This window comes from Cebus imitator, unplaced genomic scaffold (genome assembly GCF_001604975.1).
Source record: "Cebus imitator isolate Cc_AM_T3 unplaced genomic scaffold, Cebus_imitator-1.0 Scaffold42, whole genome shotgun sequence".
NCBI classification, from domain to species: domain Eukaryota; kingdom Metazoa; phylum Chordata; class Mammalia; order Primates; family Cebidae; genus Cebus; species Cebus imitator.
In genome coordinates, this window is record NW_016107357.1 from 4,054,033 (window position 1) to 4,072,837 (window position 18,805).

Here is an 18,805-nt window from a genome sequence, read left to right on the forward strand (position 1 = left end):
AGGAGTTTGAGATCAGCCCAAATGATATAATGGGACCTTCTCTCTACAAAAAAATTTTAAAATGTGCTGGGTGTGGTGGCGCATGCCTGCAGTCCTGGCTGTGGCCACTTGGGAGGATAAGGCAGAAGGACTGGTTGAGCTCAGGAGCAGGAGATTGAGGCTGCAATGAGCTATGATTGCACCAGTACACTCCAGCCTGAGTGACAGAGTGAGAGCCTCTCTCTAAAAAAGAAAAAAGGAAAAAAAGAAAACTGACTGAGGTGAATGGGCAAAGCCGATAATTCTGACACCTGACTGCAGCTGGGTCTTCTGGGCAATGGACCTGCTCACCCGTAGCCTCCCAGGCAAGCACCCACCTTTGAAGGACTATCAAGTCAACGTGCTTTTTACCAAAAGCTGTGCATTTTTCACTTTGGTTTTATAAAAGAGGTCAGCAATCGCTGAAATGTGGCCAAGTTCTGAGGTGAAGCTCTGAGCTAAGAGGTACATGTGCTTGTTTTCTGGTTGGTGAATGACTACAATTTGTTTTCTGCACACTTGGCATCAGGTGAAGAATTACATCAGCTATCCAGAGAACTTGAGCCATCACCTTCCCCAACAAGTCCAGTTGATGATGAAACTATAGATAGATGGAGACAAAGTGACGTGTTCAGCAAGTAGCATTACTAATGGGACCTGGAGGACCCGTGGGACAGTGAGTGTACATGGGATTTAGGAAACCACGTGAACATTGGCTCTCTGGGACTAGCCAATAGGTAGAGAGCAATCAGAAACCCAAGGTTGGATTTGGTGGCTCTTGGTAGGTATTTATAATTAATGGCAAGTGAATGCCTTAGTCCTGAATTTTAACCACTTGTAAGAACAAACAGCTACTTCTCCACGCCTGATCAGTGCCAAAGGTCACACTTCAGGCAGCACCCCTCATTCTCCATGGACAGGCTCTCGGGGTAGCTAGCTCTGCAGGGCAGCTCCCAGATGGAAGGGAGCACCCAGAAACCCTCCTCACTGGGCAGACCTGCCATTCTGTCACACGGTGAGGAAGATTCTTGTTTGAAGAGAGAAGTTCCAGTGACCTCTAGAATCTCAGAGTAGTTGCCAAGCTTTCTGTCAGTGAGATTTAAAGGCCATTTACTTGTGTTTATTTTATACTTAATGAGTTGGTTAATGCCAGAGACAAAGCTGATGTCCCATTTATTTTGGATACTGAGCATTTGCACACTATTCCACTTAAAATGTAGGATTGGGAATGTAGGCCAACCCAGATTTTCAGATCTTACAACAGCGGATGACGGACGTTTGGGGTCAGGACAAAGTTTCTACCTTCGGTGGGTGTCTCCTTCTGTGCAGGGCAGTGGAGAGTCACAACCTCAGAGCTGAAGGTCTTGAAAAGGACAATGTGGGCCAGGCTCCAGAGGGGCTGCCTAAAGGCTTGCTTTTGCAGCTATTCCACAGAAAATGTTAGAAACCTGCAACCGAAAGACCAGAGCAGCAACTTATGCATACGAAGGCAGAAAGAAATCAGGGTGGGCTGATGGAATTCAGGCAGTTGTCCTACAGGGAGACATATTCCTGCTTTCCTTCTCCCTTTACTGATAATAGGGTGGGGTGAGGAGATGAGCTTGTGGAGGTCTGCCAATTTAGTAAGAGTGCATGGGGAGGTCAGGTAAACTGCACTAGCCAAATGGGACTTTGGGAAACCATCTATGAGGCTGTCACCAACAGTGATGGTGAGCTGAAACTCCAGGCAAGTGCTCTGGGCATCCTGAGAGTGTAACAAATTAAAGCAACCCATGATAGTGGAGAACAGATACATTAAAGTCCCTTGAAAGTGACAGAGTGGCTCTCAGACCAGACATTGATTATAGGTGTAATTGGGGTGTTGATAGCACACCCTAACACTGCATTTCCCAATGCCTTATTGGTCCATGGAATTCCGAAAGTTTGCCTTTAGGGATGCTCCTAAAAAGAATTCCATGGACCAGTAAGTTTGGAAAGTCCTCGTTGCCTCATTTCTCTTTAAAGGCAGAAGGCTCTGGAGAGTCCTGCAGGAAGACATCTGTGTTTAATGCCACCCTTCCAAAAGGTCTGTTTTGGACTGTCTTTTGAGAAAGAAAGCTCTGATCTCCAGACAGAGAGTCAGCCAGTCAAGGAATCCCAATTAGCAGGAGAGGTCCACTCATGGGAACACTGAAGAAGTTAAAAGTGTCCCCGTGTGAAGGAGACCTCTCTTGGGATGCTTCCTCTTATCCTCTCCCTTGTCGCTTCTGCTGGGGTAAAAGGATGGAACTGGAACTTGATAGGTTAAAGGAGGTGTGGGGAAATGTCTCTCCGGTTGTGAGCCTTAGGGAGAAGCACTTCTTTCTTTGGGATCATTTTCCACACGTGCATTCCTGGATATCCAATAATGGATCAGGGTGAGGGAAGGTAACCCAGACTCTCTCTAGTCCCACCCTTATAGCAATACCTGTGATGTAAGTTACAACAATACCTGTGATGAAAGTGCTCCAGGATGCGCCATGCAGCAGGGAGGCATGCGCTGTTTCTCTTTCGCTAGCTTTTCCTTTCTATTGCAACTCCTCTCATCTACTGTTGCATCCCATCCTATGAGGCAGAATTACCTCAGGGTCCTATGGCCCTGACCCTACCTACATCTGCACAAGGCACTACTGTGCTTTGCTATCTGTGAGAACAGATGTTGTTTGCTCCACTACTTTCTTTGAAATGGGTGAATGAGTTATGATAATATCTAAAGTTACCCAATTTCAAGCAAGAGGAAGACTCTGGCTTGGTACCACAAATGTTCTTAGAATTGGGACAATAGGAAAGTACCTGAGGCATCCCGTGGTCTCCTCCGATCACACTGTCTTCAAAGGAAGAGGCTCGGGCACAGCTCTGACTATAACCCCTCTCTCCCTCCAAACACAGCTGAGGATTGGGTGCTGGAGCACCTGCTCCCATGCTCTGTGGCCTGGCTGAGAGAGAAGAGTTGCCTTAATTACATTATTATTCTTCCTGGACAGGCTGTAGGTTGTGTAGGGTAACAGAAAGGACTGAGAAGTGACTTCCCATTCAGCTTCTTCCAAGGCCATTTTTGATGGGAAGGTCAAGTTCACTCACATTTGGCTATTTGTTGACCAATCTAATGCATTCACCCCTGGTGGTCCTCAGTCATGCTCCTTTACCTTCGCAGAGCATTCTAGACTGCTCTTCCTCTTACCTTTTTTGTGAAATCCACAACCCCTAGTCCCTCTTCTTCACTGGTGTCTCTTATGCCCTCTACCAATTCCTGACCTAGTACTGGTCCGTCTCCAATCCTGGTGGAACCCTGTGGGAACTAAGTCGAGTCTAATTTCTGTCTCCCTGTTTAGAATTTACTGGGAGTACTGTAAATAAAGTATTGTTGTCATAATTATTTCTGATTAGCATTTTTACACCTAATAAAGTCTCAGAGAGATTGAGTTTATTGGGTCTAGGGGAGGGGCACCTTCCACGACTTGCCCAGCAATTAAAGCCTCTTGTTAGTCCAAGGCCTGGGATGGCCGAGGACAGCTGGAGAGCTCTTCGTTGCAGGCAGCTCTGGTTAACATCAACCAGGAAAGCTCTTTGTAAACACATGAATAATTGATCGTCCAGCGCTCACATAGCTACCGCGGATCTGAGCCCGTATGACTCATTTGCGAGCCATTCCTGTCGTCTGGATGCCATAACATTGGAGGAATGATGATGGTTTCTTGGAGGTTCTTCTGTGGCCAGAGTTGTCAAGACCAAGGCTGTAATGGTTTGTTATGATGACCTTTGTTATTCCATTAGGCTCAATTGCTTTAAAAAATGATGTGTGCATACTTTAGGAACGTTTTTACCCTTTATGTTGACCTGACATCATAGTTTATATTACAAAATGTATTAATGACAGAGGAGTGTTTTCATGTCCCAAGGACAAATTTTAACAACCATAATCTGCCCTTAGTCATCATAAATATAAATGTATTGGTCAAACAGATCTCGTTAATGTGGCCAAGATAAATGCAAGTCTATATTTTAAGGCAGTCGTAGTCCTAGAGAATATATTTAGAGCTTTTTGTGGGGCTATGAGATCTTGTATGTGTGCTATCAAAAGGCTGAGAAAACTAACATGCTCCCCCCTCTGATTTTGCGTTGGACAGATATAAACGTCTTGGGGATGTCGAGTAAGATTATTCACATAGTTTCTGGACACCATTAATGCCTGATGGGGTGAATCTTAGTTCTTAAAGCCGTGTTCTTCTCATTACGCTCACAGGGCTTTTGAAAAGAGAAACAAAATAAAGATTTCAAGTCTTAGCAATGTGCTGCCCAGCCAACATTTTTCTGAGTTATACTGTGTCTTAAATTTCTAATTATATCATTCTCCCCGTTCCCCAATAGCTTGCTTCCTGTGGGACAAGCCCCTTTTCCGCAGATGTATGTTTGACATTTTGCATCATTCCAGTTGGCAAGCCACATGTTGTCAGACAGTGTTCTGGGCATGATCTGGAGGACAGGGTGAGTGCTTTGTTTTCTCTTTGTTATGCCACACTCACAAGTTTGGGTCATTATTCGTGGTGTCCACATTTTAAGCTTCTTAGGGAGAAAATAAATCCTTAAGAAACACTTTATAATAGTGTTTTTATTTTGAGCCATGAAAATGCATTTAAAGCAGTAATGTCTCAAATGCTACTGTCAGAGCAGACTGTTTACAGAAATGAGTTTATTTCCCCCAGATATGGAAAAAAAGAAAGAAAGAAAGAAAACCTCAGTGCCGTAATTAGCCTCTCCAAAGGTTACAGTCACCTGGCAATTAATGAAGAACACTTCAGTTAAAACCATTTACTCTTTTTCCCTTTGAAGAATTTTCTAAAGCACCTTTCTCTTCTGAATCTGCTGTCATTTTTGGCAACACCAAGTATTGGGCTTTAGGAATGAGTTTTGCCTGGATAAATTATCTGTGACTGGGGACTGGGTTATTGTCTAAATTCGTGCCGTGATCATCTGCTGTGTTGGTTGAAAAAAAAAGGAAACAGCCTATGTCCACTGACAGATGTATGGATAAACAAAATGTAGCCTATACATACAATGGAATATTATTCAGCCTTGAAAAAGAATGAAATTCTGACACATGCTATAACATCGATGAACCTGAGGAAATTACGCTAAGTGAAATAAGCCAGTCATATAAGGAAATACTGTATGATTCCACTAATATGAGATACTTAGAGCAGTCAAACTCATAGAAACAGAAAGTAGAATGCTAGTTGCCAGTGGTTGGGGAATGGAGAATGAGGAGTTGTTGTTTCATGGGTATAGAGTTTCAGTTTTGCAAGATGGAAAGAGTTCCAGAGATGGTTTTCAAAACAAAGTGAATGTGCTTAATACTCCTGAACTGTACACTTTAAAAAAAATGGTTATGGTGGCCAAGGCAAGAGGATCACTTGAGGCCAGGAGTTCAAGACCAGCCTGGGCAACATAGTGAGACACTGTGTCTACAAAAAATGAAAATATTAGCCAGGCCTGGTGGTGCATGCCTTTAGCCCTAGCTGCCTGGAAGCCTGAGGTGGGCAGACAGCTTGAGTCAAGGAGTTCATGGTTACAGTAAGCTACTGATCACACCACTATATTCCTGCCTGGATGGTAGAGTGAGGTCCTGTCTTTAAAAGAATAAAAAAAGGGGTGATGGTGGCATATTTTATGTTATGTATATTTTACCACAATTTAAGAAAAATAATTTAAAAAGGGGCAACTCTTCAGAGACTTGGAGTTGCATTAATCCAAACTCTGAAGTCCGTTCCTGGAACGGCATCCTGGGCGGCTGCTGCTGAAGGAAAACCAGCCCCACGCAGCCCATTCAGAACTCTTCTTGCTGACACCAAAAAGAATATGAAATTGCGATTTAATGCTTTTGAACTTGAGAGTGAGATAACTTAAGATTTTAATTTCTCATTTTGCCTTCTTTGGTCCTTAACTTGGAATTTAATTTTGGACTTGAGACTCCTTGGTAACTTGATGTTGAGGAGGTTTATGTTCAAATCTAGAGCCTCTTACTGTGATTTTATTGTCGGGTTACCTTTGTGATATCACTTGATTTTGCTGCACAGTTTCTGATAGGTTAGGTTGGTCAGAGCGATGTCTGGATATAATTTGAGATGGAAAATGAAAAGGATCTGCAATTTTTGTCTTGACTACAGAAAGGCCTTGAAGAACACAATGTACTGTACTGGCCCATCTCAGAACCTCATAGGGCAAAAACACACAGTACCCTTCTAGGAAGTTGTACATGGAGGTGACTGGAGGTGGGGGTAGGAGTTGATTCCCTCTGTGAAGATGCTATCCCTATTGTATATGTATACCTATATATGACTATAGGCGTAATGTTTAACATAATGGACTCAAAGAACAAAAAATTGAGGAATTTGGGGATAGAGATAACTTAGCTATAATAAATGTGTTATAATCACACTTATCCCTAATGTGTCCAAATAAAGAGACATCCCTTAGCCCTTAGTTTTGGCCTCTCTCTGCCTCCTCATACTCTCCTGCTTGGCAGAGATCTGACCGGTATATTTAGAAGTAGTGAGTTTCAGCTCCACTCTTTCTCCTTCTCTTTTCTACTTGGGCTCTTGCTGCCTTTAAGGTGCTGGGACCCAGGTCCCTTTGGTCCAAATGGTGATTTTGGCAGAAAAGACCCTTCTCTAGCTGGGAGATGCCTGCAGTTTCCCAGTTCTGCCTAAGGCTGGGGAGATAAACTCAATGTTAGGATTCAGTATTATTGATAAAACTAGGCTGGAGGATGTAGTTTAGGAATACAAAAGCAGTGGAATTTCTATCAGAAATAAAGCAGATATTTTGATCTCAAAACAAAACAAAATAAAACAAAAACCCACAAACAAAACCCAGTAGGACCACGTTCGAAGTGTACTTTGCATTTGTAAAGTGCCGTAAAGCCCACAGTGCACTTTCATCCCCTCTATGCGATGAGATCTTGCTGACGACCAAGTGAGGTAGGATGGATGTGCAGGTCTTTGGTAAGCTGCTACTGTGTCATCATCACTCTTTTCTTGAATGCATAACGCATGCCACTGAGCTTTGGGGAGGTTGAGTAACTTGTCCGCATTGCAGGTGATGGGCTAGAATTAGAACTCAAGGCTTGTGCTTTCCAGCAATGCTAAAAAATAAGTTGGCAAGAATGAATTCAAAGAGTGGTAGTACCTTCATCTGGAAACTGGGTTGATCCTACAATCTTGTTTTGAAACAATTGCTTATGAGTTAATGAAAGGATCTTTAAGACTGGTGTGTGTATTTGAATCACCTGTGAACCATGGCTAAAGTAGGTTCCTGTGTCAGATTCTCAGATATCTTGATTTAGTAGTTCTGCAATGGAACCCAGACATTCTCATTTTTGTAAAGACTCTAAGCTGTAATAAACTTTTACTTGAGTTTCTGTAGACCAAGTTTCCATCACCCCTACTCACCCCACATTAATGTTGACATTCTTCTTAGTGGTGTGTAAAGAAATACCGGAGTAACAAATTCTGGCTTTCTGAGATAAATGGAACTCATTAGAATACTTCATGGCTAAGCATGGATGTGCTCATTTTGGGTGATGGGGTCACACTGATCCAAACATACCTCCACCAGCTCTCAGGAGACCACAGCCCCACTTTTGGGTGCAGCAGAGGACCATATATGCCCCGAAGGGGAGCAAAGCTCTGAAGACACCAAACCTACAATCTGAGCCTCCATGAAACAGTCAATGACCACATCATTAACAAATCCTGAATTCATCAGCCAAGCAGAGGCAACATTTGGGACTTAACACTTGTGCACAAATCATGTAATAAATGACCATGTGTGCATGTATGTGTGGGGGAGTAAATGAGAAAGCATGTTTTGTAAGAAAATTTAATTTCCTTATAAAAATCAATTAGTGCCTTTTAGTGAATCAACAAATAAGGGTGTCCCAAATACAGCATTAGCAATTTTAAAAGCAAGAGAGTCAATGGTAAAATCATTCTTTCTCTTCCCTCCTTCCTTCCTTCCTTCCTTCCTTCCTTCCTTCCTTCCTTCCTTCCTTCCTTCTTTCCTTCCTTCCCTCCTTCCTCTTTCTTTCATTCTTTCTTTCTAAAAAAAAGGCAAGGTAAAGGTTGGGAATGTTGATGAACATGGCCCTTCTCTAAGCTCAGTGGGAGTCTGTGTGCCAACTGGTTTTTCTCTCTTCCTCCTTCCCAGCCAAGCTTCAGAGGAAACTCTTTTCATGTGAAATGGAAGGGATGAATTTCAAGCTCCACTGGGAGCTTTAAAATCTTAAATTCTTCTTGAAAATAACCTCCCTCTCAGGAGTCCTAGGTCCGAAGAATTGTAAAGCTTTCCCTTAAGCTGTGGAATGGCTCTGTTACTAACTATGATTACTTAAGTCTCAGAATAGAAGGATGTAATAAATCTGACAGTATTTGTTCTGGTTTGCGACGAAGCAAAACTGTATAATATTAAATCAGATGTTGTTATAAACATATGAAATGACGCATTTTTTTTCCAACTTGGGGCATTGTGGCACAAAGCATGCCCCCCAAAAAATTTTTGCATTCTTGGATATCTGCTCTGGTTTCTGCTAGATTTCCTTCTTTCTGAGCACAGATGGCTAAATAAGATTGCTTCTTTTTAGCCATCTGTGTATTCCCTGTGAATTAGCAGGGCTGAGGAGATATATTCTCATTCCTTTGCGTGCTCTCCTCTATGGGGTGGAACTGGAGACTCGAGCAGAGTGTGTGGGTGTCTGTGAGTGTGTGCGTGTGTGGAGGAATGAATGGCGTTCTAGTACCCTGGAATGTTTGGGTTGGAAAGGCTGTTAGATACAAGCTAGTTAACCAACATCCTCATTACCCAGATCATATTTTTAAGCTTAGGTCCAAATGTATGTGAGAGGAAATGCTGGAAAGATCTGGAGGTTGGAAGGGGTTTTGAAAGGGCAGTGAATTCGTCCCTTGCCTTCACTCCTCTTCCCACCTGAGTCCTCAACAAAAGGGACATTTCCCCTCCTTTTAAAGACTTCCTGTGAAAGGGAGTCTTCATGGACTCCCCAGTAAACACCAGGCAGCACAAGGGAGGGGGCTCCGGTGGTGACGGAGTTGGGACGCTTGGGCGCATGGTTGCATAGGCGCAAAGTGTGACCATCCTAGATGGATCTTCCACAATGCCCTGGTGGAAGGGACCAACTGCATCTCCTAAAACTGCCAGGGCAGCTTCCCATGATGCTGGGCTGGGTCCAGGTTTCTAGATTTGGCTGGTGCAAGCTCCTGGTATGCTAGAGAATTGCTGATGAAACAGAAGGGTTGTCAGGCCATGGGACAAACTTACCACTGTCCCCAGGGGTCGCCCTGCCTGGCCTTGTATGCTGACAGTCACGACCCTTTGGACGTCTGGATGTTTGTCTCCGGGTAAGTGGCTGTGTGGCAATTTAGTTTTCCACCTTTAGTTTCCATTTGCTGTACCATGAGCAAAGAACCACAAAGAAGTCCTAACGCACCTAGTGCTAAAAAGTGATCATCCTTGCCCTTGTTTTAGAACTTAGGTACTTTTTTTCTGTAGCTTCCAAATATATTTTTTATAATTAAGGAAGTAAATTTATATTAAGTTTCTTTTCCGAGACAAGGTCTCACTCTGTCACCCAGGCTGGAGTGCTGTGGTGCAACCTCAGCTCACTGCAACCTCTGCCTCCAGGGTTCAAGCCATCCTCCCACCTCAGCCTCCTGAGTAACTGGGACCCAGGCCTGCCTGGCTAAATTTCATATTTTTTGTAGAGCTGAGGTTTTGTTATGTTGCTCAGGCTGTTCTTAAACTCCTTGGCTCAAGTGAGCCACCTACCTTGGTCTCCCAAAATGCTATGGGATTACAGGTGTGAACCACTGCGCCCAGCCTCTATTAAAATTGATATTAATTTTTCAATTAACACTTCTGTTAATTAAAATTGATAAAATTTATATTAAAACTATAGCCTAGAATCTTTACATATGTAAGAATCACCTTTTAAAAAGGTGATTTAGGATATTGATAGCGCCTTATGAATTGGTTAGAACTGTACTGTCTGACATGATAGCCATTAACCATGTGTGGTTGTTGAGTGCTTGACACATGTCAGTACAAATTAAGATGTGCTGTGTATGTAAAATACACACATCCAATTTCAAAGACTCAGTACAAGTGAAAATGTAAGCTATCTTAGTAATCATTTTTTAAAATAATGATTACATGTGAAATGATAATAGTTTGTATAATACTGGGCTAAAGAAAGCATTAGAATTAATTTCATTTGTCTCTTTTCACCTCTTAATGTGGTTACTAAAAAATTTTAAATTACATATGTGAGTTTCATGTAAAGAAGAAAAGATTGGATGGGTGTGGAGGCCTGTAATCCCAGCACATTGGGAGGCTGAGGCGGGTGGATCACCTGAGGTCAGGAGTTCAAGACCAGCCTGGCCAACATGGTGAAACCCCGTCTCAACTAAAAATACAAAAAATTTAGATAGGCGTGGTAGCAGGTGCCTGTAATCCCAGCTACTTTGGGAGGCTGAGGCAGGAGATTCGCTTGAACCCAGGATGTGGAGGTTGCAGTGAGCCGAGATCGCACCATTGCACTCCAGCCTGGGTGACAAGAACAAAACTCTGTCTAAAAAAGAAGAAGAGAAGGTTCGCATTCCCCTTGACAAGGATGGAAGAGGCCCGTGTAACACTCATATAACTTGGGCATTGCCATCTGCTTTGTGGCATTAACCATGGTTTTGAGGATGGAAAATGATTGTGTAGTTGGTACTGGGTTTCCTTTTGTGATGATTAAAATGTTCTGGAACCAGGTAGTGGTGTCAGTTACACAATGTTGTGAAGGTACTACATGCCATGAATAGTCAATTTTATGGTATATGTCTTTTACTGCAGTAAAAACTTACATATGTCTCACATTATATTTCTATTGTGCAATGAGTGTTTGCAGTAAAGAGGTAGAGGGTGTGGTTTTGCTTACAATAGTGTCTCTAGAATGGGGAAGAAATGGAAAGAGACAATGATGGGAGGAAGACTGTGGGAAGGGGTTGGAATTCTTTTCCCTCTCCCTTTGGTAAAAATATGAGCATATATTTAAGTTTCCTGCCTTCTTTGCAGGCTGTCCCTGGGGGCCCTGGCCTCTTGCAGCTCCTGCCTCTTGACAATGCCTTCATCTTGTTGATCTCATCTCACTTTCCTCCACGCTTGGCTGGCTGCCCACCACCGTGTTTCTCTCTGAGATAATTCTGTCTCTGTGATTCCTCCGGTTTATGTGGTGTTGAGGGTTAGGGATCTTGACAGCTATAAGTAACATAGAACACCCAAGACAGGCTCCAGAAGCCTCCCCAACTTCAGGCATTATAGATGAAGAAAAAGGAAAGTCTTCTCTGTGCATTTCTGGAATCAGCTTCTGAAAAGTGACCCCTAGGAGGCAAACCTGATGTGTGGTGCTCGAAGTCGGGACAGTGGTTGCACTGGGTGGGAAGGAGGTGGGCAGTGAGGAGGCCAAGGTGCAGACAAGGGCTCCTGGCCATGGGAAATACTCTGTTATTGATCTGGTGCAGATGACAAGTGTTTGTCCACTTTGTGAAAATGTATTGAGCTCTGACTTGTGTACTTGTCTGAATGTGCATTACGCATCAGTAGGAAGTTAAAAAACAAAGAACACATCATCCTGTAAGCCACATAATTTTTTGAGTGAAAAGCTAACAGCCTGGGGTGAGTGAATGTGGTGGGGTGGGGACATTTTCTGTGAGAATGGCCATCAAGGGTCCCATTCCTGTGGGGACCTGGATTGACAATGCCTGTCCAAGTGCTGGTGAGGAAGGTTCTGGAGGTTAGTCTGATCCCACAATCTGATCCTCAGACTAGAGATTTGTGAGTGGGTGACCTGCCTCGGAAAATTCACCTCAGCACCTCTTATGTCTCTTGGCTCTCCATGTGGGGCTCCATATACACACAAAGCAGAACAGACCAGATTTTTACATTTATCTTTTACTTTTTTTTTAGAGGCAGCGACCTGCTCTGTTGCCCAGGACTGTAGCTGGGACCACAGGGGCACATCACCATGCCTGGCTAAATTTTAACAATTTTTTGTAGCGATGGACTCTCCCTATGTTGGCCAGGCTGGTCTCAAACTTGTGGCCTCAAGCAATTCTCCCATCTCGGCCTCCCAAAGTGCTGGGATCACAGGCATGAGCCATTGTGCCCTGCCTTTAAAAAAAAAATGTAAACTCTTAATCCAAAGTGTTGAGGATGTGAGAGTGAGGGGCTGTTCATCCAGGAGCTGGCTTAGTTGCTGGGTGTAGGTAAGACACTTAAAGAGAGTCACATTCTTGGGAGAAATTAGGATTCTTCCCTTGCTGTAAGAAGACACTGCGAGAAGCAGAGGGTTGGATATGAACAGAGGGACAAGCCAACCAGGCCCTGCTGTTATCACCTACGGAAATCCTGTGTAGCGGTAAATATCATCCTCAGCAAAGCCTAGAGAAGAGATTACAGGGAGCACTGAGGGGCCGGGGATGCTCATGTGGAGGTTATTGGCCAGATAGTGGCCAGGAAACCAGAGACTTGGGGGAGCTCAGTTGAAGGAGCATAGGCGGAAATGGGAGAGAAAAATAAATAAATGAGATAAGCAACTTCATTTGCTTCCTCCCTTATTACTCTTTTGCTTTGTGTCTAGGACTCTTGTCTCCCCTGAGGTTGATCTCTTCTGGGGACAACAGCCCTAGGCTGATTTTGAAAAGCAGGGCCGACTTCTACTTCCTTGTCCTGTACTCATCCCACCTGGTATAATTCACCTTAATGCAATGAGCTTCTACATGTCTGCTGGGCATGCTTCCCAAAGCCAGCCCCTGTGCAGGGTTCAGACCTCTGTCTCTGCCTCTCCAAGTGCCAAGTGCACAAGGCTACATGCGCAGCTGCCCCCTACCTCCCATACAAACCCTGGAGAGACCAAATGTTTGGGGTCACTGTTGGTGGTTAACTGCGTCAAGAGAACTTAGTAACAATGTTGTTGGCATGTGGAGAGATTTTCTTTTTCTTGGATCCCAACTGGAAATTATCAGATTGGCCCCATGGTGACATGCCAATGTCCAGGCCTGCCTGTCTGCTGGAGGGCAATGCTCCAGGTTCCAACATCAACATCAACCAGTTTTTTGAGAAAACTTTGGACCTCATGAGTTGGGCAAGAGGGGCGTGGCAGGTGGAAGGAGGGCAGCCTGTCCGTGCCTCATCTCTGGCTCCACTGGCTCTGTGACTATGCAGGTTTCCTAACTTTTGGAGACCTCTGTTTGGATAATCATAAAATAGGTATGATAGTGCTAATACCTACCTGCCATGTTGTGAAGATCTAATAGCATAATACGTAAAAGCACTGCATGTGTTTGCAAAGTGCCTTCATGTTAGTTATTTGGCGGAGGCTATTAGTCAGTGTGCCATGAGGTGTATGCAAAGTAAGTTGTTACCAGTAACTCAACGAACTCCAGTTTGCACATGGTTTACTTTTACTTAAGAGAATCTTTCCAGGAGAATTAAAATCAATTAACCCCCTCCACTGGCCAAGAGCTTATGCTATAATTATCCAAGATAGAAATAGCTCAACAGAAAACCAAGTCATGTAATTCTGAGCACCTGTTCTTGGGATGTCACCTTAGGGCTTCCATATCTGAAATCATTTTGTTCTCAGTCCACCTGTGTGGCATTTCTGGCCTGCTCAGCCATGCGTCCACAATAATGAGGGGAATGACCCAAGGGGCTCACTTCTTCCAGGCAGTCAATGCCTTTGGTAGTTAGGTTGAGATTGCTTGTTTAAACCTAGGGCAATAAGTCCTCTCTCTGCCAGCCCTGACTCTTCAGGCACAGTCCTTTGAAGATGTGACTTGCCAGGTAGTACTGAGAGGGAAAATAGCCAAGAAATAGCCTTGTTAAAAACTTCTTTTCTGCTTAGCTGCCCTCTGAACAGTCACCATAAAAATTGTGAGGTGCTGGAGGTAGGGATAACCTCACAAAGCCCTTTGCTAAATAGTTAGTGAGATGATACAGTGGGCCAGGCAGACACCACTGTCATGAATGGAGCTTATCATGTAATATGGAAGCCTGGCACAAGCAACCAATTACACAAGTGACAAACGTTTTGAGTGCTGTGAAGCAGAATTGCTGGTTGCCCAGGGAACATTTCAGCAGAGCCTCAGCTCAGGGAAGGTAGGGTGTGGTGGTGCTTAGGGTTGGAGTGGGGCAAGCATTCCAAGCGAAGGGAATAGCACATGCACATGCTATGTTAGTCAGGGTTCTCTAGAGGGACAGAACTAATAGGATAGACGCATAAATGAGGGGAGCTTATTAAGGACTATTGACTTACACGATCGCAAGGTGAAGTCCCACAATAGCCTGTCTGCAAGCTGAACAGCAGGGAAGCCACTTTGAGTCCCCAACCTCAAAAGTAGGGAAGCTGACAGGGCAGTCTTCTGAAGGCCCCAGAGCCCCCGGCAAACCACTGGTGTAAATTCAAGAGTCCAAAAGATGAAGAACTTGGAGTCTGATGTTCGAGGGCAGAAAGCATCCAGCACAGGAGAAAATGAATGTCGGAAGACTCAGCAAGTCTAGTCCTTCTGCGTTCCTCCTCCTGTTTTCATTCTAGCTGCGATGGCAGCTGATTAGATGGTGCCCACCTGGATTGAGGGTAGGTCTCCTCTCCCAGTCCACTGACTCAAATGTTAATCTTCTTTGACAACACCTTCACAGACACACCCAGGAATAATACTTTGCATCCTTCAATCTAATCAAGTTCACACCTAATATTAACTATCACACATGCTCTCCATGGGAAGGAGCATGATGCCTTATATAGTCTGCTACCGCCAGCCCAATCTTACTCCCTCATCCCCAACAGCTTCTTCCCCGGGGACTCTAGAGTTTCTTGACTAGACACATAAGCACAATTAGGCTGTGCTTAATTATAAAGCCAACCCAATTTATACATTTTCTGGTTATGCTTGCCTATTTACAAGTTTTTCTTGTGAAAACTTGTCTATTCTTTTTTGCTGCCCCCTCTCCACCCTAAAAGAGCAACCCTAAGGAAACACCCCCAAAGTTTATTACAGTAATTAGGACTTACACAGATTTGAAGTCTAGAATTTAATGGAGGTTTTTGTAACATTCCTTGGGGACTTGAAGGATATTTTTTTTCCTGCCAGCCACAGAAGTTAGATTATAAAAACATTTCTTTCTTAAAAGAAAAGAAGAAGTCTTCTGAGTTCAAATTTCTAGTTATTCTAGAAGCAGAACACTTGCTCCAACTTTTCGTGTTGCCTCCGCACACCTACCTCTTCTCTCTCATTCCCTTTGTCTTTATTTCTGTGGTGTGGTAATAGGCAAAACAGAGAAGCAATTGGTTTTAATCTTGGATCTTGACCTTGCTGTGTGGCCTCGGCCAAGTCACTTCCCCTCTCTCAGCCTCAGTTTCTTCAAGTATAAAACGAGGGTTTGGATGGATCACAGGCTTCAGGCTTCCTTGCAGATCCCTATGGGTGAACCTCAGCAAACAGGCTGTTCAGTTAGTAGCTTCAAGTCATATGTGAAAAGCCAGAGTTGATTGAAAATATCCCTTCTCAGGAGAGAGACTAGAGGAGAAGCTTCCTCATCGGCAGAGATAACCTTGGCAGGAGCCACTTCAGGTAGCAGTGAAGGATCTCTTCTCCTGCAGGCCAGCCTTCCTCTCTTCAGCTTGGCTCAGTCATGCATTGATTGACATCGCACTTCTACAAGTCCTTCAAACTCCAGGAGTTCTCTCCTAGTTTTCCTAGGTATGCTTGCTATTCCCTACATGGGCTTCCTGTGAGTGTCCAAACCAATAATCAAATGCCTCCAGGACCCATAAGACAAATGAGAAGAGTTTTCTCATTATGACAGGCAGGACCATGGACAACTCAGGACTCCTGCTCGATCGAAGGGGATCTTTGTTCGTCAGCCTTTTTCGGAGAAATGGAATGCACTGGATAGATATATAAGGAGATTATGGGAGTTGACTCATGCAATTATGGGGGTCTAGAAGAGCCACCATCTGCTGTCTGTAAGCTGGAGAAACAGGAAAACCAGTGAAGTAATTAAGTCTGAATCCAAAGGCATAATAATCAGGAGAACTGATGGCGTAAGTTCCAAAGTTCAAAGGGTTGAGAACCAGAAGCTCTGATGTCTAAGGGAAGATAGAATTTACCCTTCCTCTGCCTTTTTGTTTTATTTGAGCCCTCATTGGGCTGAGTGAAGCCTACCCGCATTGGTGAGGATGGATCTTCTTTATGCAGTCTACTGATTCAAACCCATTCCAGAAACACCCCCACAGACACACCCAGAGACGTTGTTTTCCCAGCTGTCTGGTCCCCCTTAGTCCAGTCAAATCCAAACACGAAATTAATCATCATAGGATCTAAGTTCTACTTAGCTCAACCAGTTGAAGTCATTCTGGAATAAGTGCAAAGTATTTCCAGATATTTCTGATCTTACAAGAGAAACTTGAAATTAGCATTTTTAAGTAAAGATGGCTCAATTTTTAAAAAAAGCAAACATGGCATGGGCAAAAGACAGTGGATCAGTGGATCAGATTCAGGCCTGTGGCTGCCGGTTGGCTACCTGTGGGTATAAAAAATCCTGGGTCCTTCCCCATTCTATACTGTATTTACAAAATCTGTAATGCTTAGCCATGCATTCATTCGTTTAACAATGATTTGTCAATTACCACGAGCTGGTATTACATAGGATGCTGGGGAGAATAGGTAACTGTGACGCAACACATGTGTAAATGAGAATGACAGTGCGATATAATCAGTGTCTCCTGGGCCAGGTGTCTCTTTTGTGCCTCCACAGCACCTGTGCACACTTCCATTATGGCCTGTGACATGCTGGCAAGAAATTGATTCATTGGGCTGTGTCTTTTCAGCTGCCTGAAGAGTGAAAATCATATACTTTGGATCTATATGTGCAGCATTGTACACAACTTGACACATCATAGCAGCTCTAAGAAAGCATGTAGGCTGACAACTGAGTAAACAACCCACTGACTGTGCATTGTTCATGGTTGGGAAAGCAAGGGGGGGCGGTCTCTGTGCCCCATCTCTAGCTTTTCCTTAACTCTGGCTTTATAAACCCGTGCATCAAAAAATAAAAGCTAAGGCTCATTGTGTCAAATGAGGCTACTTTATTTCTACCCACTAACTTCCCCACCACCAAGAAAAGGTTAATTTAAAGAAGGAAACTGTAGAAATAAATAGGAATAAAAGCAGTACCTCTGAAAGTCAAGATCATTCGTTCATTAAAAAAAAAAAAATTGAATGCTGGGCATGGTGGCTTATTCCCATAAGCCCAGTACTTTGGGAAGCCAAGGTGGGCGGATCACCTGAGGTCAAGTGTTCGAGACCAGCCTGGCCAACATGATGAAACCCCATCTCTTCTAAAAATACAAAAAAATTAGCCAGGCATGGTGGCGGGTGTCTGTAATCCCAGTTACTCTGGAGGCTGAGGCAGGAGAATTGCTTGAAGTCGGGAGGCAGAGGTTGCAGTGAGCTGAGATTATACCACTGCACTCCAAGCTGGGCAACAAGAGCAAAACTCCATCTCAAAAAAAAAGAAAAAAAATCAAGATAAATAACATACTCTCGTGTAACAGTTGAAAGTCTTAAAGCACAGATTTTAAAAATCAATATTAATGTGAAGAAGTCTCAGTGTAATGGAAAATCCACAGGTTTAGGAATCAGATCACCTGGCTTCTAGTCCACCTCTGCAACCATGAGATCTCAAGTAAACTACTGACTCCATCTGGGCCTCAGTTTCCTCCACTGTAAAGTGACAGGTGATTGGAGGATCTCCAGAGTTACTTCTGGCTTTCATAGACTGTGCATCCTTGCAGCCAGCAACCTCTTCTGAGACCACCTGGCCTGGTAGGAAGAAAAACACAAAGAAATATATGAGTAAACATAAGCCTGCCTCACTCTGGATCAGTGGCCATAACTCTGCTCTCCACAGGACGAAGGAATGAGTAATAGTGCAGTGGAAATCTCATCTACTTCCCTCTTCTTCAAGAACCAAGAGGCTGGTCTAACCATCTTGAAATGCAACATAAAACACAAACAGACCACACTAGAGCCCAGTTCCAGTTTTTAACAGCGCTTTGATGCTTGGCAGATTTCTCTGGGTTTGTTTTTCAGCCTGACACACTGCACCTCTCCATTCACTCTGCAGCATTCTCTAACTGGGACGTCAGAAACCCATTAGGAAAAGGAGTCAGGGTGTGGAGTGAGGGGAGGTTTGGAAGAAAGGCTGGGAAATGCTCCCTCACGGGAGGGGAAATCTGGCACCATCGATAAGTCAGTAAAATTCTTTTCTTCTGGGACTAAATACTCACACGACGTACTATATTTATCACTCAGTGAATCTCATTAATTGTCTTATTCAGAATTTCCACTTCCTATTGTTGACTTCTTTCGACCCATGACCTGTCATATTTCTTATATCTAGTATATTGAATTTCGACTATTAGCAGTCATTTATTAAAAACAAAACCACAGAAAACCAGGCAGACATAACTTGATTAATAACAAGTCTTATACTTCTTTCAGGTCAGGGAAGTTGGAAAATTGCTAATGAGTCTTCTGTACCTTTTAAAGAGATGCTTTACAGTAATCCCACAATTAGAAGTTTCCTATATCAGGTAGAAATTAAATGCTTGGAAAGCTTCTATTTTCTTTTCTTTTTTTTTTTTTTTTTTTTT

General features: G+C 43.6%; 1 pseudogene; it reads left to right on the plus strand.

The window, feature by feature from the left end:
* The first annotated feature begins 10,673 nt into the window (after positions 1 to 10,673).
* LOC119470882 lies at positions 10,674 to 10,791 on the plus strand (annotated as a pseudogene).
* The last annotated feature ends 8,014 nt before the right edge of the window (positions 10,792 to 18,805 follow it).